Source organism: Nicotiana tabacum, chromosome 12 (genome assembly GCF_000715075.1).
Source record: "Nicotiana tabacum cultivar K326 chromosome 12, ASM71507v2, whole genome shotgun sequence".
NCBI classification, from domain to species: domain Eukaryota; kingdom Viridiplantae; phylum Streptophyta; class Magnoliopsida; order Solanales; family Solanaceae; genus Nicotiana; species Nicotiana tabacum.
In genome coordinates this window covers 85,219,528-85,242,656 of record NC_134091.1, presented here as the reverse complement: position 1 = coordinate 85,242,656, position 23,129 = coordinate 85,219,528, and positions in this window count along the sequence as shown.

The window sequence follows — 23,129 nt, the reverse complement described above, 5'->3', positions numbered from 1 at the left end:
AACTGTTATGAGTTTTTAGGTGTTTCTCAACGTCACCTTCTAGCTCTGGAATTTTAGAGACTTCCGGTCGTCTTATCTCCGCATTTTTTGAGTCATGCTGCTGACTACTAGCTGTTTTTCTTATTATCTGTATCTCTTCATCCATACTTTCCACTTTCTTACAAAGTGTAGTCATGGCTAAGAGTAGATTTTCTATTATATTATCTGGGTCAGTTTGGGTAGCTTTGTCTTGACAAGTAATCTGCAACAACATTCTTGTTAGTAGTGATTATTTCAATTGTAAATGTAAAGTTTAATATATTTAATACCAGTCTGCGTATTTCTTTTGTTGTAACTGAATCTTGTACTTTTCTGGTTATCCACCATTTTACTTGGGTATTATCTGTTCTTACAATAAATCTGTTGTAAACTATATATGGTTCAAATGCTAATAAACATTTATATAATGCAAATAATTCTTTTCTATTTATTTCCCATTTTTCCTGTGGTTCAGTATAAGATCCTGAATAATACCTGCAATGATGTTCTATTTTTTCTTTATCATATTTATATTTAAGAACTCCTCCATAACTATGATTACTCGAATCTGTTTCTACAATATAAGTAAATTTCTTGTTTTCATCTGGGAAGTATAATTTTGGTAGTTTTTTACACAATATTTTAATCTTCCTTATTTGTTCCTTATCTTTTTCGTCGAACCCATATTCTACATCCTTTTTTAGTTTTTTCTGTAAAGGTTTTAGGTTTTTTGCTAATTTAGGTATATATTCTCTTACTTGGTTTACTAATCCTAAAAATGATTGTAATTTCTTTTTTGTATCTATGTTTTCATCAAGATTGATTATTTTTTGTACTATATGTGTTTGCATTTTTATCTATTTGTATTCCTAAAAATTCTATCTGATTTTTCATAATTTCTGTTTTGGTTTTGCTTAAGCTTATACCAGAGTTTTCGATAATATGTATGAATTTTTCTAATAATTTTATATGTTCATCTTGTGTTCTTGAATATAATAATATATCATCTATATATACTATACAATTCTCTAGTCGGTTAAAATAATTATCCATAAAATGTTGGTATCTTCCTGGTGCATTTTTATATCCAAATGGTAATACATTTCATTCATAAAATCCTTGTGGTACTGTAAATGTTGTTAGTTTTTTAGATTCATCTTCTAGTTTTAGATGGTAAAATCCTGATTTACAGTCAAATTTACTAAAGTAATTATATCCTTGGATTTGTCTTATTTTTAATATCTTGTTAGGTATTGGGTAATTATATGTTTTAGTTTTTGCATTTAAATTTCGGTAATCTATAACCATTCTGCTTTTTCCTCTATTTTGTTCACTATGTTTATTTACTATAAATGCTGGACTTGTATGTTTACTATTACTTTCTTGTATATACTTGTTATCTAATAATTCTTTTATATGCATTTTAAATTCTGCTAAATCATCAAAGTTATATTTTAAGGGTTTTTGTATTATTATACTATTTTCTTCTATTAATTCTATTTTTATTTTTGTCTTATGTTTATTCCATCCTTTTAGAGGGTTATCATTATATAATTTTTCTAATTCATTCTGGATTATTTTTACTTTGTCTATTGTAAATATGATAATTTCTAATTGAGTAGTTGTATTTTTACTTATATTTTCTAATTTCTAATTGAGTAGTTGTATTTTTACTTATAAGAAACGAATTTAGTAGTATGACTACAGAAATTGAAGAACAAAATAAGGAAAAATAAATAAATAGAAACCTAATAACAAAATTAGCAATATGTAATATGTGCTATATAGATGAATATACTTGTGCATTTAAAGAATATTATTATAAAGGAACATATAATACAGAAGAAGGCAAAGAAATAAGAAAATTATATTTCACAAAATTACCAGAACCATAATTGTTCAGTAGTTATTATTTCAGTTTCTGGTACTAATTCTCTTGTAATATAGTTTTCTTCTTGTCCTGTATTTATTAATATTTGATATTTTCTTTGTTCCATGATTCCTGTTATATAGTAGTGGTATGTATTTATTTTTTCTTTTGTGTTTCTTATTATATTTTTTGGGATTATATATTCTCTTCTTGATGTACTTATTGATGTTGGTGTTTCATAAGTTAATTGGTTTGGTATACTTGATGTACTTAATCTTTCTTTTACTATTTCTAAATCTTCTTCCATGTCAATCTCTTTATAGCTATATTCATTATTGTCAATAACTGTAACTATTCTTTCAAACGGGTTTTCTATTTTGATTTTATTAATTTTATTTTTTGCTGCTATTTTATGTTTTGTTGTTAGGACGTATAAGTTTTTACATCTAGCTGTAAATATTTTACTTCCAGGTGTTAATTCTATTCCTGACATTTTCCAGTATAATACTAATAATTTATCTATATTCTTATCGTTTATTGCTATTGAATAATTGGCACTTATTATGAATTTGAATTTTTGATATATGAGATTTACTGTCCTTATTATTTTCATTTAATTTCATTTATAATTCAGTCAAATGTAAAAGCTTTTTCATAATATTCTTTTTGTAGTGGAATTAATCTAATTATTTCTTTTAAGCTTTCTAATATATATTCTATATATTCTATGTCTTGGGTTCTTTGGTATTCTTCTATATTAGTTTTTACTAAATTTGTTAGTAATTTTATGTTGTCGGTAGTTTGTTGCCAATATTGTAGGTATATATTATTCATTATGTGTTATCAGAATACAGATCTAATTCATATAAGTCTATTTCTGGTATAATTAATTCTGTCCAATTTTGATCCATTATTTTTATTATTTCAAAAGTAAGTAATTTCTCATATATTATTCTTTTTACATCATTATCAATATTTTTTAGTATATATAGTATAAGTATCTTATAACTAAGATCATCATCTATTAAGTAAGTGTTCATTTTATCATATGATTTGCTAAACATATTCCTTTTAATCTCTATGTCTATTATCCTTATTCATCATACTATAATAAGTTATTTTAATCATCTTTTCTGGTCACTACCATGATTTTCTGCTTCAATCAGTTACCCTAACAGCGCTTCAACTTTGTTTACTCCCCTAAACGGCCTCTCTGCCTACCGGTTTCAACCTTAGGATGCATAGTCTGGGCTTACCTACTCTCAGCATATTTTCATGGCAAACTTTCTCAAGATGATTTCTATAACAGTACTATTATATGATGGATAATTATAATTTACATATAAGAGATTATCAGGAATATAATAATTTAGCTACTCATAATTATAATATGACATACCTGTTTTTGTAGGTTCTTGATATCTTCTTGTTGCTTCATAGCTTTCATATCTTCTTGTTGATCCATAGCTTTTCCTGTATTTTTATCTTTAAGTATATTTAGTGAGAAGAGAGAGAAGAGAGAGTTCTTTGGATGCCTGAAGATCCAGCCTGTCTTTTATTCATAATCGAAAGGCTATTTAAAGATTACAAAATGACTCTTACTATTCATGAACGACCTTTACTGTTCATGAATCTGACTCTTACTATTCATGAACGACCTTTACTGTTCATGAAACTGACTCTTACTATTCATGAACGACCTTTACTGTTCATGAAACTGACTCTTACTATTCATAAAGTAAAGAACTATTTTCTTTACGACTTTTACAAAAAACAAAATAACATTAAAAAAAGAAAAGAATCTAATAAATCTTTTACTTTATCTTGTCTGCCATAGTTTTTGTCGTCTAGTTTGTCGTCTTCTTCTCGATTATTCCAGTTGTACGTCTGGAACAATGTTATCTTCTCCTTTGCATTTAGAGCATATGTGGTCTGGATATTTGTGACTGATTAGCTTGCAATATCTTGTTAACAGTTCTGGAGAGATGAAATTCGTCCTTATAGCTCTTGTAGTTGTAGGTTGTTCTGGTTTTAAAAGACTTAAGACCCATTGTCTTAATTCTTCCATATCTGCTTCTCGTATCTCTCTGCAATTTGAATATATCATTGTTTGTTCTCTTGAATAATAACTCCAAATAGCATTCTGATTTAGGTAGTTATTTGCTAGCTCATTTAGTATAGTGGATATTCCAATAATCCTTTTATTTGCATAAAAGTCTGGAATATTTATTTTTTCTATCTCTTCTTGTTCTTCTATTCTTTCTGGTACGAGCATTTCTCTTGTAAGTCCGATCTTGATAACTTGTATGATAGGCTTTATCTCTTCATATAATATCTCTGCTGTGGCTGAATAAAATCGTATATAGAATAATGTTCCTTTAGTTATTCTTTTGTATTGCATAAATGCTCTGTGTAGCTCCGGTATGGTAGCTATCTCCTGTCCTGTTTGAGTATATACAGTATCTTGTAGTCCATAATTGTTGCAGGTGGCTATTAGCTTTGCATTTGTATTTGGTAGTGCTATTAATTTATTGTATCCTGTTAGATAATGGGTAATATAATCTTCATTTAGATTCTGGGTAGTTTGGGATCTTGGGTTTTTGTTTAAAAAGTTTTGTATTTTGTGTATGTTGTCTATATACGTACGGGTTATATGGTTGTATATCTTTTTGGCTTGGTTCAAACTCTCTTTGTAGGTATTTATCTGTGGTGGTAGGAATATTTCGTTCTGGGTATTTTGGATATTTTTTTGTGTGAACGGTTTTGAAAATAAATTGTTCATATTTATATTTGTGTATCTGGGTTTAATATCTTCCTTCTTCTTTGCAGATGAACTGCTAGTTGTGCTGCTTCCTGCAACTGTATTTAACAAACTGTTATAAGTTTTTAGGTGTTTCTCAACGTCACCTTCTAGCTCTGGAATTTTAGAGACTTCCGATCGTCTTATCTCCGCATTTTTTGAGTCATGCTGCTGACTACTAGCTGTTTTTCTTATTATCTGTATCTCTTCATCCATACTTTCCACTTTCTTACAAAGTGTAGTCATGGCTAAGAGTAGATTTTCCATTGTATTATCTGGGTCAGTTTGGGTAGCTTTGTCTTGACAAGTAATCTGCAACAACATTCTTGTTAGTAGTGATTATTTCAATTGTAAATGTAAAGTTTAATATATTTAATACCAGTCTGCGTATTTCTTTTGTTGTAACTGAATCTTGTACTTTTCTGGTTATCCACCATTTTACTTGGGTATTATCTGTTCTTACAATAAATCTGTTGTAAACTATATATGGTTCGAATGCTAATAAACATTTATATAATGCAAATAATTCTTTTCTATTTATTTTCCATTTTTCCTGTGGTTCAGTATAAGATCCTGAATAATACCTGCAATGATGTTCTATTTTTTCTTTATCATATTTATATTTAAGAACTCCTCCATAACTATGATTACTCGAATCTGTTTCTACAATATAAGTAAATTTCTTGTTTTCATCTGGGAAGTATAATTTTGGTAGTTTTTTACATAATATTTTAATCTTCCTTATTTGTTCCTTATCTTTTTCGTCGAACCCATATTCTACATCCTTTTTTAGTTTTTTCTGTAAAGGTTTTAGGTTTTCTGCTAATTTAGGTATATATTCTCTTACTTGGTTTACTAATCCTAAAAATGATTGTAATTTCTTTTTTGTATCTATGTTTTCATCAAGATTGATTATTTTTTGTACTATATGTGTTTGCATTTTTATCTATTTGTATTCCTAAAAATTCTATCTGATTTTTCATAATTTCTGCTTTGGTTTTGCTTAAGCTTATACCAGAGTTTTCTATAATATGTATGAATTTTTCTAATAATTTTATATGTTCATCTTGTGTTCTTGAATATAATAATATATCATCTATATATACTATACAATTCTCTAGTTGGTTAAAATAATTATCCATAAAATGTTGGTATCTTCCTGGTGCATTTTTATATCCAAATGGTAATACATTCCATTCATAAAATCCTTGTGGTACTGTAAATGTTGTTAGTTTTTTAGATTCATCTTCTAGTTTTAGATGGTAAAATCCTGATTTACAGTCAAATTTACTAAAGTAATTATATCCTTGGATTTGTCTTATTTTTAATATCTTGTTAGGTATTGGGTAATTATATGTTTTTGTTTTTGCATTTAAATTTCGGTAATCTATAACCATTCTGCTTTTTCCTCTTTTTTGTTCACTATGTTTATTTACTATAAATGCTGGACTTGTATGTTTACTATTACTTTCTTGTATATATTTGTTATCTAATAATTCTTTTATATGCATTTTAAATTCTGCTAAATCATCAAAGTTATATTTTAAGGGTTTTTGTGTTATTATACTATTTTCTTCTATTAATTCTATTTTTATTTTTGTCTTATGTTTATTCCATCCTTTTAGAGGGTTATCATTATATAATTTTTCTAATTCATTCTGGATTATTTTTACTTTGTCTATTGTAAATATGATAATTTCTAATTGAGTAGTTGTATTTTTACTTATATTTTCTAATTTTTGTGTGATTTTTTCATTTCCTCGTATCCATTCTGTAGTTTTTCGCTGTTTATTATTTACTCTTTTTGCTCCTACGTTATTTTTATATAGTGTGGTAAACCACCAGTGTGTTTTTTTATTATGTGTGGGTATAATTTGTCTAAAAATGGCATTCCTAGTAACATATCTTTCGTAGTGAATTAAAAGTTATATATTTCTTCTATAGTTAATATTTTATCCCATATTTGTATTTTTACATTCTTGGCTTTGTAGTTAATCATACTACCTTCATTATTAAATCCTGTTACTACCATAGGTGTTTTTAATTTTTTCCATTTATCCGTTGGTAAACAATTATATTTACATATATTAGCTTCTGCTCCTGTATCTATCATTGGTGTATAGTATCTATTATAATATCCTTCTACTATGATTTTTGCGAGTATGTATATTTTCATTCTTCTGTTCTTTTTATTATTATTTTCTTATCTTTGTATGTTATGGTTAATTACTTATCTCCTAGACTGTATGGTTTTACCTTTTCTAACCATTTTATTCCTAGTGTAATATTTTCGTTTTCGTTTTTTTGATATATTTTAAATTGTATTATTAAAGGTATTCCTCCAATAATTATTTTTTTCTGTTATTTCTTCATTTATTATTAATTCTTTAGGTAATTCAGGGCATAATTGTTCAGTAGTTATTATTTCAGTTTCTGTTACTAATTCTCTTGTAATATAGTTTTCTTCCTGTCCTGTATTTATTAATATTTGATATTTTCTTTGTTCCATGATTCCTGTTATATAGTAGTGGTATGTATTTATTTTTTCTTTTGTGTTTCTTATTAGATTTTTTGGGATTATATATTCTCTTCTTGATGTACTTATTCTTGATGATGTTGGTGTTTCATAAGTTAATTGGTTTGGTATACTTGATGTACTTAATCTTTCTTTTACTATTTCTAAATCTTCTTCCATGTCAATCTCTTTATAGCTATATTCATTATTGTCAATAACTGTAACTATTCTTTCAAACGGGCTTTCTATTTTGATTTTATTAATTTTATTTATTGCTGCTATTTTATGTTTTGTTGTTAGGACGTATAAGTTTTTACATCTAGCTGTAAATATTTTACTTCCAGGTGTTAATTCTATTCCTTACATTTTCCAGTATAATACTAATGATTTATCTATATTCTTATCGTTTATTGCTATTGAATAATTGGCACTTATTATGAATTTGAATTTTTGATATATGAGATTTCCTTTTATTGCACTTATTATGCTTTTTTCTATAGGTTGAATTATTCTATCATCTGCTAAATATATTTCTATAGTGGTATCTATTCCTTCCCTAAAACATGCTTTTATTAATATTTCAGTTCCTCCTAGGTGTACATATTTAATTGGGTTTTTTGCCTTTATATCTTGTATTTCTTTATTTATTATTGGTATTTTGGCTTTTCCTTTTGTATATTTACAGTCAATTATATGTTCTTTTTGGCTAACCACGTAGTATTCTTCTTTTTGTCTTTTGAACCAATTTTTTATTGTAGGTACTTCAAATATTTTTTCGACACTGAGGTCTAATTCTTTTCCTTTTATTTGTTCAAATATATTATTATCAAATATAATTTTTTGTTCTGAGGATTCTTCATCTTTATATTCTTCTCGTGTTATTACTTCTATTTCTTTTTCAGTCATTGGATTTCATCATCTTCTTTAGTTATTTCATTTTTTATTTCATCTTCTATATCTGATATTTCATATATACTATCTTCACTATCTAGTTCATAATCTATATATATATTCTATCTGCATATATTCTTCATCATCAATATTGATTTCGGTTATTTGCTTTTTTTTTTTAGGTTTCTAGGTGCTTTACAGTCTTTAGCTATATATCCTAATTTTCCACGGTTATAACAAGTACATTCTGTTAGTTTCTTTTTCGGTCTAAATGATCTTTTAGTCTGATAATTTTTTACATAATATCTTTTTCTTGGTTTTTTATTTTTATATTTTGATTTATATTTATTATATTTCTTTGTTTTTCATTTTTTATTATATTTATTATATTTATCTGTACATCCAAATTGTGGTGCTGTTTTATTTTTACAACATCTTAAGTTTTTTATTAATATTTTTTCTATTTTTGTTTCTTCTTTATATTTTTCACATAATTGTACAAACCATTGTTGTAGAAATTTTATCCTAGCTCATAAAGTATCTGTTACTCCTGCTTCATTCCAGTCTTTTATTATCTTAGAATTAAAAGGTTCTGGTAATTTTGTGAAATATAATTTTCTTATTTATTTGCCTTCTTCTGTATTATATGTTCCTTTATAATAATATTCTTTAAATGCACAAGTATATTCGTCTATATAGCACATATTACATATTGCTAATTTTGTTATTAGGTTTCTATTTATTTGTTTTTCCTTATTTTGTTCTTCAATTTCTGTAGTCATACTACTAAATTCGTTTCTTATGGCTATTTCATATTTATATAATATTTCTATATTTGTTGTTGCTAATTCACCATTAAATTTTTTATTACTTCTTAAGGTATCTATACTTTCTTTTGTTAAATTATGCAACCATAATTTTACTGTTCCTATGAGTGTTCTTTCTATATATTCTGGTGTTTCTGCCATTCCTATTTTATTATCTACCAATTGTTTAGATAAATATCCTATCCATAGTTGGATTGTTTTATTTATATCTGCTACGCAATCTAAATCTAAAAAATTATATTGTTCAGATGTTGGTTTTGGTGTCCATTTTCTATTTAATCTACTATCCCATAGCGTATTATTTCTATCAAATTGTTCATAGTTAACCGTATAATAATTTGGGTTTATTCCTTTTGGATTTTTTACACCTGATGTACTAGGTTTTTCTTCCATATTTACATCTCCTGTATTTATTTTTACATTTTTTATTTTTTTTATATTTTCTAAAAGTTCTGTATATGTTTCACTTATTTCACTTGATTCTGACTTTTGGTCATCTATATTGTTATCTATTTCTTCAATTCTGGGAATTTCTTCTGGTTGTAATATTTGTTTAAATTTATTTATCTCATATGTTAATTCTATTTCTTTATTTTTCTCTCTTTGCTTGTTTTCATATAGTGCTTTTAACATGTTTAATTCTTTTTCTAATGCTATAATTTTTGTGTTTTTAGTTTCTTCTAATTGTTGTATTTCCCTGTTTGCTTGATTTTTAATAATTTTTATTTCTTTTTTCTTATCAATTTCTTCATTTTCTTTACTTATTCTCGTCATAGCTGTCAAGCTATCTTCTAATCTTGCTGTTTCCTTTTCTATCATTAGGTATAATTGATCTCCTATTTTTTTATATCTTCTGCCTAAATTTAAAAATATTATTTTTATTTTCAATCCATCTTGGTTAGCAAATTCTTCTTTGTTCATTTTTAATCTATAGCTCTGAAGAAATTAAGATACATTATAGTATTGCTCAGAAATTTTTGTTCGAAGTTAGAGTTTTACTCGACCTCTACTTATCTCTTTATTTTTGTTATGCGTTTGTTACTGGATGAAAGCTGAGCTTTTGGTTACCTAAACGGCTAATTTGAGTGCTCGTTTGGTTTGCTTGCCATAAGGAGGTCAGTAAAACCTCAACCATAATCTTCTTTTTTCATTTAAATATATTTTTAATGATAAGATGAGGCTGTCATCTTGGTTTGGGGATGTTAGTTTATGATATCTAAACTTATCATCTCATTTAGAACGCTTCTTAGTCTTGTAAAATCTTTAGAGATCATTGATTCTTTGAAGAGCTTATAGTTGTCTGATCACACTATATATGCATAATTTGAGCAGATTGCATTCCTGTACCATCTTTGTGTGCATTTTGAAGTTCATTACAAGCTTGACCTAAGTTATGAGGTTTTGTGCAACTTCTGGTATTTTATTTGTTAAGCTAAGATGGCAAAACAAAGTTCCACTATGCCTAAAATCCTATAGTTGACATGCTTGACAGATTTCCCTAATGTGATAATATCCCTACCCTTTTCTGAAATCCATGTAGTGACACTGTTAGCTTAATGATGATAACATTTTAGAAATAATGTGACTCCATGCTATATATCTCTTGTATATGTGATCCTGCACTCACTTGATTTTTCAACACTTTTCTGCTTGCCTTCCATAACCATGTCTATGTCTATGTTGTCCTCAGAACTTCATTGAGCTTACATGAATGAGCCATACCTAGCTTATGAACTTTGAATGCACTTCCTGTAGCTATTGTTTGAGTTTAACATCACCTTTGTTTCTCTAAGTAGATTATTATAAAGCTGAAAACTCTTAGGAAGGAGTAATCATGTCCTGAACCTTAGTCAACAAGACTGTTAGCTTAAGATTTTGTTGGAGGTTTAATCCGATGTTATGAATCTGTAACCCTGTCAATACCTTTTAGAAGTCCTAATTATATTTCTGTTAATATGCTTTAGAAGTTCTAATTGAAGTTTGTTAATCTGCAATCCTGTTAATATTCTGAGAAGTTCTAATTGAAGATATAAATCTATGACCTTGCTAATATCTTTTAGCAGTTCTAACTGTATTTGTTAATCTACAATTTTGTTAGTACTATTTAGAAGTTCTAATGATAGTTGTTAATGATACCTCTGTCAGCACCTTTTAAAGAACTCAATTGACGTGGTCAACCTACACCTTTGTTAATAGTATTTAGAGGTTTCTATTAGAACTGTTAACTTGTATATATTCTAGAAGTTGAGACTTAAGCTATTAATGAAATGTGTTTATGTCCAGAACTTCATATGTTTAAGCCATGCACTTACTTCATTCTTGAGATGTAGGACCTAAGTGTTTGAGTTCCTAACAGTAACCTGATGATGCCTTTGTCTCTATGTGTGAAGCTGATTCTTTTAAGCATGTCTTGCATATCATTTACATTAAATCACGTACTTTGCTAGATTGTGGTTACATCAAGAGGATTGGTTGTCTTCTGATCCTAGAAGTATTTTGTATTAACTGTTATGAAAGTGTACATACACCTATGTGGTATGGTGTCACTGTGATATTTGAATTTACATTGAAGTGCCTCATTGGTACTTAAACCTGTAGGGAAGACTAAATGTAAGTAGTTAGGGGTATTTGGGGTTAGAGTTTAGTCCTTGGTTGAGCTACTCTCCCTTCTACAACCACTGCCCTAGGCCTTGAGACCCTTGGGAACTTTGACGTGTCAGGGGTCCAAAGAGAGCTTTGGCCATGAACGGAGCTCTACCCTTAGACTCGAATATATTAACCTATATTACTCCCTTTAGTTTAGTGTCTAATGACAACGGAATATTTCAATATGAATCACTTTGCCATATGTGACCCTCACATTAGTGTAATTCTTATAGTTCAGATTATCATTGATTGTTATAGTTTGTTTAGGCCTTTACTAGTTCATTTCATGTATAATTTTATGTATAGAGTGGAATATATAATGACCTTCTATCTTTTTTGAACATGTATTATAACTGGGCCTACCGACTTCCCAAAGAACTCAGGCCCAAGTCCTGCACCTGTGCGTTTGGCAAGTCAACTGTTGTTCGTTTCTTCTATCCGATGGGCTTGCCTCTTTTAGGCTCAAAACCAGAGTCCATCCTCTCCCTTTACTGCTTTACTGCTTTACTACTTTAGTGCTTCATTGCCTTTGCTGCATTTTGTTGTCTCTATTTCTCACATGTATACAATAATTATCATACATGATTGAGTGCTTTACTTTACCTCTTTGAATCATATAGACAGTCTAGGCAAGCCCCTAAAAGATATAGGATTAAAAGAAATATTAGACCTAGTAATAGATAGCCTTAACTCGTTAACCACACACTGTTTTTGACTAATATCTACTAAAGTTTTTATGAAGTCTTTTGGGATTAAAACATCTTAAGCAAAGGTTGATAATCTTCTCTTTTAAAAAATCGGAAGTGGAATATAAACAGGTCTTCCAAACTGCGCTGTTCTACAAAATTAAACAAATGTCGCTGCTAATTAATAGTGGTTTTCCAATGATTTCTTAAAAAAATGATGGGGTTTACTAACCAAGGTATATCTTAAACTTATTTCTCTTTACAACATTTCAATTCATTACAGTTACACAAATAGCAATAATTATTTATACACAAAGTGTATACAATTTAACCCCATCTCATATTTTCATAAACACAAACATCATGTAGTATACTCTAAACTCTTTCAATCATATATATATATATACATAACATTATCTTCAAAGATTTTCTAAACCTATGTCTTTTAAAAACCGCGCACCCCTTTTCAAGTATTAAGTGTTTAAAAATAGATACATAGCATGCCGCAGCTCTAATACTACTTAAGCATAATACAAAAAACTAACCCTTTAATCTAGTCTAAGTCTTATGAAGCTACCTCAGGTAGATTTTAAGGGGTGCCTAACATATTCCCCTTAGAAGAACAAGAACCCTTACCCAAAATCTCACATGTTAGTGGACCAATAAATAATATGGCTTTAGTAATTAAATAGGTACCCTACTATACCTTCAAATCATAGGTGACGACTCTCTTTCATCAACAATAGAGGAACCGCAAGTTGAATCTTTTTTTGACTACTGCAAATTAGGGTGCATTAAAATCATTTCATGCTACGGCCATGGTTCTACTATTTCACCCTTGGAAAAGAAATCGGCAAAGAAAAACCAAGGTCAATTCATTACTATATACACATCTACACTATCAAGAATAACATTTATATACAAGTTGCAAAAGTTTTCTTTCTACCCCACCCCCAACATAGAAGTATGCATTGTCCCTAATGCATTGAAAAAGTAAGAGCAAAGTTTAGGGGCTTCCTGGGGCGCTTGGATGGGCTGGACTATCTGATGTGGCCGTAGGGCTGGGAGCTGACACTGGGAAGGCAGTGGGCGGATCCTCTGACTGGACAGTAGTGTCTAGGACCAAAGTAGGAGGCTCCTCCAGTTTCAGAGTTGGGTCCTGAACCTCGGAGCTGCTGGCCTCACCCGATGATGAATGGGTGGTCGTGGTGGTAGACATGGCAGACATATCCACAAGGGAATGTGCAATAGCTGTCTACACATCCGCCTCCTCCTCACTTTGCTCCTCTGTAGAAACAACAACCTGTTTGCCTCTATTGTCTCTCTGATCATCATCTTTATCAAAGACTTTCTCTTCATATGTCTCCTTATGAGACTCTACAGATTTCTCGTCTGACTGATCATCGGCGTGTGTAGTGGGTTCCGGAGGTTGTGAGATATCAGTACCATGTTCCTCCTCTTCTGAGAGGAGGTTTGTGAGATCTAAATCAAGGCTGGGTACTTGTGAGGTGCCATTACCATGCTCCTCCTCCACCGGAAGAAGGGTTGTCAGGTCAAACTCCATGTATGCATCTTATGCAGCTCCAACTTTAGCTCAGCTACATCCTTCTTGAGTTGAGTCATGTCCCCAGATCTACCCCGCTCAACCTTCTCAAGGAGAGCTTCAAATTTTTTGAGACGATCTTCATATGACAAATGTTGTTTTTGAATATTACTTACCGAGGTTTGGAGCGGTGTCAATATTTCCTGGATGATAAATGGAAGTTTGTTTGTAAGTTTGTCCTACTTTGGTATTTGCATGTTGTTCCAGTAGACCAAGCTTGGAGATTGCTGGCAGTGAAACAGGTGGTGTAGCAGTGGCCGACCTAGGAGTAGATGTGGAGGCAGCTGGTGCTGAAGAAGTGGTAGGTGCTGACGAGGTAGCAGGTGCTGCTGAAGTGGACGAGGTCGGAGGGAGGATGATTGATTGCTTTGGATGGTCTGCGACAACATTCTCTGAAGCATCGTTGTGCCTAGTCATGTCAATATCCTGAGTAGCCTTTACTATGCGGTTATATTTTTGGATTGGAGGAACCTCTGCGTCCTCACACAAAGCATGGATTAGGCATGGAAGGGAAGCGAAGTTTCTTTCTTGTTTGCCCGGATCCCAATCTCAGGGAATATGAATTTCCTCAAATCAATCTTGAAACCCGACATGATGGAAGCAATGAGGATCCCTTCTCTAGAATAATGTCAGTCTCATTTCTCGTTGGTAGTACACGAGAATAGACAAAACTTAGACACTACCGGCTTTTTGGGTGAAATCCTTCTTGTGAATCTTCTTGCCCGTTGCAATCCAGACAGGAGTTCCCTTGGCTATGATAGAGGCTAGTCAAATACTCTCATCTTCCTTGTTTGCAATTTTTGCGTCATACTCTACCGTGTCTGGTTCTCAAGTTCTAAAATATAATTCATTGATCGCTTGGGCACCACAAGATACTGCAACTCCTCGAACTGTGACAGAGGTCAAGTACACAAGGCGCTTCGCCTGTTCCTTTGTCATTGATGAAACATATGCAACATAAAATTCCCTAACAATTTGTAATGCCCCAAAACCGAGGAGCACGACCGGCGCTCAATCGAGTGAACCCAACTGAGCAAGCATGTTTGATTTCCTTCTACCCAAACTCATCCACGAATGGAGATAATACATATTTTTATTAATTAGACAAAAGGGTGTTCACGTCTACAACAACAATTCATTACCAATAGTTTCATCATTTTTAAAGTCTCAAATGAACAAGTAATACATCCACAACATAATATATTTGACTTTCCCAGCACCAATACACAACCCACACTATGTCTACGGAGCCTCTATAGTTAAAGAAGAGTACAATGATAATGCCGGCAAAAAGACCTCGGCTATACCTCAAACAGACTACACAAAGTACAAATGATACATGACCCCGAGATGAAGTGGGGCTCACCAAGTCAGCTGGGAAGAAGGTGTACTGCTATCACTGATCAATATCTCCTGCTTTGGAACCACCTGCATCCATTTAAAGATGCAGCGCCCCCGGCAAAAGGGATATTAGTACTATCGAATAGCACTAGTATGTATAACTAAACACCCTCTCAATAGAATGACAATAATACAAACAAGATTATCACAATGTTAATGGAAGCTTTAATCAACATCAAACCTCAATTTAGGATCAAGACAGTGTTTCAATAAATTTCTATATCTCACATTGGGAGATTTTTAGTATCGATATACCATTGTCCACAATACCATTATTCACAAAATCAGAACCACCGTACTCTTAGCACGGAGTCCGATCATGACCCGATCGGCTAGGCTATCTCATTAGATACACCAACCACAATTTCTTTCAGTATCAGTACCACTATTTTTAACACGGAGTCCGATCACGACCCAATCAGCTAGGCTATCCTTTAGGGACATCGACCACAATCACAATTTCAATTATAATTTTCAGCACATTCACCACCATGAGTGCGTCATGGTGTCCGATCACGACCCGATCGGCTAGGCTGTCTTATTTGAGACATCAATCTTTTTATATCAATCATCGCATTTCATATTACTTTCATATCGTTTCATTTCATTGGCACTAATGGCCATAATTATGAGATCATTCTTGGCACGTTGGCCATATTTAGTATTTCATGCTCACCTTTCTTTCTTTCTTTGTAACATCAACATCATCAACAACAACAACAATAATTAAAATCAAGGCATGTAGTACACATGTGAGCAATTAAGAGTCTAAGGCACATAGAGATGCTTCACAAAATTTGACATAATAGCCTTCGTTTAAATTTAACTTGAAGTCAAACATTTTTAATGCACAACCCATATTTTTAACACATCCTCAATTGATAACATAGCATAAATAAAGCATTTGGAATACTTGTTGAACATATATCTTCCAACTCAATCTTACTCGGAATAGTCAATTTTATAATGAACCACTCGGGACTTACATAATTCACATGAATATCATGGGATCCAATTCTAAGAGAAGATTTTAGCCAACATACCTCAATTGAGCTTCCTTAAACTCTAAAACATTCCGGAATTCTTAGCAACTTCAATCTATTTTAGAAATATAATAAATTGAACCAAAATTAGGAAGATGATTATGGTTCTAGCTCATTTGAGCATTTTATCAAACACTGGGTGTGCATTAAGGTTTCAAGGTCCTTTTATGGAGGATTTCATCGTCCCACAACCCAATCTTTACCATGCTTAGTTCAACAATCTTCCTACACCCCTTGATAACACATGCATGTAAAAGGAACAACTCTCATGCCCAAACATTATCTTGTTAATGTCCCATTTTCAGATAATTTCGAAATTAGGGGTTAGGGTGTAGAATCTTACCTCTGGGATGAAGACCTAGTGAGTTTCCCTTCTTAATCTTCCAAAACTTGAGCAAGAATTGAAGAACAATTATTGAAGAACACCTTCTCACTCTAGGGCACTCTCTCTCACTCTAAAATATCAGATTATATCTCAAAAATGGCCCAAAACTTATATTTAACGAAGTAGGGTCGGGTTTTAAAAACCCAAAAATGAAGCCCTGGAACAGGTTCTGCGGTCGCATATGCGACTGCATAATGGTTATGTGGACCGCATATCGGTCGCATAATTGGTGCCCAAAATGACCAAAAGTCTTTCTGTGTCTGCGGTCACTATGCGGTCCGCATAACTGTTCTGCGGTCGCATAGTGCACCGCATAATAGTTATGCGGTCGCATAGTCGACCGCATAATATCTTACAACTGGCACAATTAACTGCCTCACTCTGCGGCCATTATGCAGTCCGTAGAGTGATTCTGCGGTCGCATAATGGACCGCAGAAATGCGCTTTTTCGCCAAAATGTTTCCTTTACTTTCCGGTGTATTGTTCAACCCAAAAAGTCCGAGCTCAGTCCGGCACCATGAAACATTATTTTCTTTGCAAATTTTACCGGGCTTTATACTTAAGTACTTCAAAATTTTCCAGGGTGTTACATTCTCCCCCGTTTAGGATCATTCGTCCTCGAATGAGGGTAAAAATCTGTCATTAGCATCATATGCAACTCAGTTTGTTTTATACCACACACTAGCAGCCCCAAATTTGACTAACTCCCTAAATTTCCAAACTTTTCGCCAGAGTTTCCCTTGTAATTAGGCCTATCCACCTGTCGGATAGCCCCAAAAACACATCCTAACAACATATACATATTCCAACGACGTAACATAATACAAAACAATACCAACTGTGGCCTCATAAGCAATATATTTCCATAAAGGAACACCCTTAACGCCAAATGTTCAAATGATACAAAAATTCATAAAAAGTAAGTCTTATAATTTTCGTAGATCACAACTTTATAAATGCATGTTCATTCAAACAAATAAGGATACTTTTTCTTCATTTCTTCCTCGGCCTCCCAACTAGCCTCTTCAACCTGCTGGATTCGCCATAACACTTTCACGGAGGCAATTTCTTTATTTTTCAATTTTGGGACTTGCCGATCAATAATAGAAACCAGAATCTCTTCGTAATTTAATTTCTCATTTACCTCAATAGTCTCAACTGGAAAAATGAGTGTCGGATCTCCAACTACTTTCTTTAACATAGACACATGAAACACCGGGTGTACTAATGACATCTCAGGTGGTAGCTCAAGCTTGTACGCCACTGATTTCTGGGCAATTTGAGACCTTGCACGAATTTGTGCAATGTTTACTTGACTGATTGGGGTGATGGGAGTTGATAGAATATGGAGGAAAAGAAAAGGATGGGTGGCTGAGTAAGAGATGAAATGATTTAGGGTTAGAGAGAAAGGGGGCCGTCTCTACGTTAAGATAGGGAGACGAGATCCGAGCCGTTGGATCTGATGATCAACGGCCCTGATAATTCGGGCACTTAGGGGTTTTGAAGAGGAATTTTGGTGGCCGTCGGATTATAGTATTTTGTTGGTGGCTATGAGATCTCTAGGAGAGTGTTTTTAAACTAAAGGTAAAACATAGATAAATTGTGAGCCATTGATTTACGAAATTGGTGGCTTGGATTCACTGTGCTTCTTTTGTGAGTGTTATGGGGAGGTGCCGTGGCACACTGAGATTGGCATAGGGAGAGAGGATTGGATTGCCAAAGTGGAGTAGGGAGAGGGTTTGGACTTGGTATTACGGATTGGGCTTGGGTGATTTGGGCTAAAATTGATTTAAAATATAGCCAACCCTCATTTAATTAAAGAATTGCAACCATAGCCCTTTGACTTTTAACCCTTTTGAAATTAATTTAAATAAACTTAATTTCTTTCAATAAAATATAGTAAAAATTATAATTATCAAATATACTACTAATTATTATAATTAATTATTTATAAAATACTTTATTTTAATTATAACATTAATTTTGAATTATTAACATAGTAATCTAATTAATTACAAATTAAATGGAAACTCGTTAAATTAATTATAAAGCCTATGTGATGTATATGAAGTTACTTTAATAATTATAAAATAATAAATATATTTGTTAATTACATAATACCAATACTAAATTATTAAAACTAATATTTGTTAATTTTGTAAAATAGGTATTTATTGATTAAAAATATTTTCAAAATATTTATTGTAATTTATTAAGTATAAATAAATCAATTTAAAAAGGAGTGGGTCAAAATTGGCCGTCAACAGCTGCCCCTCTTTGACCGAAAACGATAAAAGAGTTTTCTGGCAAAGAAATTGAACCAAAGCCAATTTTGTCCGGACTTTAGGCATGCATTGCAGGAATGGCACGAGGGTTATGAGTTGTGGGATTAGAAAGATTCTAAGACAATTTTGGGGAATCGAGGCCGAATTTTGGCTTTGAATTGCTTACATATCTCGGGCTTGATGAGGATCAGGCCTCATGTAGTTCTGGAGTGAAGTATTTGAGGAAGCGATGCCTGCATGAATTGCCCAGTATTGTATTATGACGATACTGCGAGGCGGAAGATTCGGCACTCATGAAAGCTTTTGAATTCGCGGCTTGACTTGAAAGATTTGAAGAATTAGAGTTCTACTGGTCGTTTTGAACTTGAGCTTGGATCCTTGGCCCACTAATGAGTTTGTTGTTCCTTGTAGAATTGTAGTTTGGTTTGCTGCTTAGAAGGAGTTCCACGTTGCGATGTTTGTTCTTGCTAAAAAGAACAAAATACACACATACCCATATATTGCAATGCAGAATATGTTAAGATGTGATGTAAATGATGAAGGAATGATATGCATGACTGCCGAAGAGCCATTATTTGGGATCAGTATAACGGGATACTTTAACCTGACTCGATTGTTAGCTGGGCTGTGTACCGTTCCTCAACTGTCGCAGCATTGAGGTAGAATATGGGTTCGACGAAAAAGATAAGGAACAAATAAGGAAGATTAAAATATTGTGTAAAAAAGGTAAAACCATACAGTCTAGGAGATAAGCAATTAACCATAACATAGAAAGATAAGAAAATAATAATAAAAAGAACAGAAGAATGAAAATATACATACTCGCAAAAATCATAGTAGAAGGATGTCTTCAACCGCTCCTTAATGATTTTTACTTTTTCCATAGCCTGATGCACGGGGTCTGGCCCTATCAACTCTGCTTCCCCAATTTTGAACCACCCAACGGGAGATCTACATCTCCTACCATATAAAGCCTCGAACGGTGCCATTTGAATGGTAGCATGATAGCTATTGTTGTATGCAAATTCTATAAGTGGTAAATGATCATCCCATCTACCTTTGAAGTCTAGCACACAAGCACGCAACATATCCTCAAGCATTTGAGTAGTCCGCTCTGCCTGCCCGTCAGTCTGCGGGTGAAAGGCTGTACTAAGATTCACCTGAGTACCCAAACCTTGCTGAAATTTCTTCCAAAAATTAGTTGTGAATTGTGCTCACCGATCATAAATGATGGAAATTGGGGTTCCATGCAACCTGACTATTTCTTTGATATACAATTGAGCATACTGCTCCACTGTGTCGGTAGACTTAACCGGCAAAAAGTGTGCTGATTTCGTGAGTCGATCCACAATCACCCAAATTGAGTCAAACTTGCGCAGAGTGCGCGGTAATCCTACCATGAAGTCCATATTAATCATTTCCCATTTCCACATTGGAATTTTTATGTTTTGTGCCAACCCACCGGGCCTTTGGTGTTTGGCCTTCACTTGCTGACAATTTGGACATCTCGCCACAAAGTTTGCTACATTCCTCTTCATATTATTCCACCAGTACACTTCCTTAAGATCATGATACATTTTCGTAGAACCTGGGTACACAGAATACCTAGAAGTGTGAGCTTCAGTCATAATTCTTTCACGGAGACCATCCCCATTTGGAACACATAGTCTCCCTTGGTACCTTAGTGTAACATCATCCATGCCAAGAGAAAAAGTCATCGTCTTATGTTTATGAATGCCCTCTTTCAATTGCACCAACAATGGATTGTTGTATTGCTTCTCTTTGACATCCACAACAAGCGATAATTCATCTCTATTTTGCACAATTACCACTCCTTCACTAGAGTCCGCAAGACGAACTCCCAAACTAGCCAATCGTTGAACTTCTTTGGCCAATGGCCTTTGATATGCCTCCAAGTATGCTAAACTACCCATGGATTTCTGGTTAAGAGCATCCGCTACAATATTGGCTTCCCCCAATGATATAGAATATCGATATCGTAATCCTTACATAACTCAAGCCATCTTCTCTACCTTTGATTCAATTTCTTCTATTTGCTAATATATTAAAGGATATTTTGGTCCGTGAATATGTCCACTGGACCCCATACAAATAATGACGCCAAATATTTAATTGTCAGAATCACAGCCGCAAGTTCTAAGTCATGTGTTAGATTATTTTTCTCATGATTCTTGAGTTGCCTTGAAGCATAAATGATCGTGTTGCCACATTGCATCATTAGTGGAACATCTATATCACATTTCTCTTTCATATGACCTCCTAGGAATTGAGTTCTACAAAAATTTTCTTGATACGGTTACAATCTTATTAGTACTTGTAACTTGCTTTTCCCAAATTTCTCAACAAAAGACATTACTAGATCAGTTTTCTTATAGGACCATCTACTTTAAATGAATAACATCTACTAGCTTGCGCGCATACCCTGATAACATCAATCTGCATGGAATTGCCTAAAATGTGAAGTAACATCGAGCTCATACCTTTCTTAGCCACCCTCTTTCCTCCTTTTAAGTCTTATAGGATTTTAAGAAACCACTCTACTTCCCTCGTGAACATTCTCACGATCCCTCTTTACTGCTAAACATTTCCCAAAATACATATCAACACCCTTCGTATATATTCACTTCAATAAAAGTCATTGGCCCGAACATGGCCTTCTCTGAAACTTGAGATCTTCCTTAATTCTTCAACGTCGACTTCTTGTTTTCCTTATAAGTGTAGGACTTAGTCCATCTGATCCCATCCTCGATGAGTAACTCGCCTTATTCCCCAAATTGTAGTCACCAATAGTGTTTACTGGCATTGCAGTCTAAGAGCTATCATGTTAAACATGTTTGGTTCATAACAAGTGTTCATCCTCTCTCAATCTGTTTTAAAAACATTCCTTTTTTCCCTTAATTCATAGTTGACAGCCTTATTGTGCCACACACTTGTCTGCCTCCCATGAACTCGTAGTATCATTGTGCCTGGTTTGTTATGTTTATCATACAACCACTTCATCACCAGCAGTCTCACTTTCCAATATAATATGTTAACGTGAACTCCCTCTAAATCTTTTAGTTGATATTCAGTGTCACTCAAGTCGGCTGCATTACAGTTGATCCTTTATATCTTCTATTGACGCTTGTGCTCTAGGCGAGTCTACCATTCTGATACGAACTATTTTGCGATAACCATGGCCACCTAAATTTATATATTTTTCTTCCAATTCTTCTCGCCTCATTCTTCCTAGTTAGTGAATAGCCATGCATTCTTCCATATGTTACGTGGTCTTTTCTCTTAGTTGGGAATTCCTCCTGCTCGCCTCTCTACACTTGTTGGGATATCCGTGGGAAAGTGTGTTTATCCGTGTATCACTTAACACTTCCTTGTTTGTAAGATTCTTAAGAGACTCTCCATCAAGTCCCGATGCACTCTTGGGTTATTATAACATTACATTTATCTCTCCCACTCGTTCTGTCTTTCTTAAAGACTTGGAACTTTAGCTAAATCGCAAATTCGTGATTAACTCATTCTAAGAACTCGCAAGCCTTTCACATTTGATCTATATTACTTCTCTGGGTTCCATTGTCCTTGACTCTCTAATAAGTATAAAACCCTTTTGCAAACCTTACTATTAGTTTCTAGTATCGTTGACCTTGTCATGTATATTGCCACGTACAAAGAATTTACATTTCTTAACCTTACACATTATTTTTGTACTAGTGGTTTATCTTTTGCATTTCCTCTCAGAGAATCACGTTACCCCTTACCACTTTTCTATACTACACATGTCTTCAACAAAATATTCAAACATCATAGCAACACGGGCATACTCTTGTTTTATCAAACTTAAGTAGCCTCACCATGGCCCTTCCCTCCCCACTTGGGGTGAATGTTTCACATTTTGACACAAGTCTTGAATTTAACAATTTGAGGGACACGTGTTTCACATCTCTAGTCCTCCTATATATGATTGACTATTAGGGAGATTTAAGTCCCCATGGTATTAACCTCGGAGCTCAGACTTGAAAGGTACAAGAAGTACCACCCACATACCTTCAGAGGATTGGCTACAGATGATGCTCAGGGTTTTCTAGAGGAGTGTCATCGTATTCTCTGTACTATGGGCATAGCGGAGATGAGTGGGGTTTCTTTT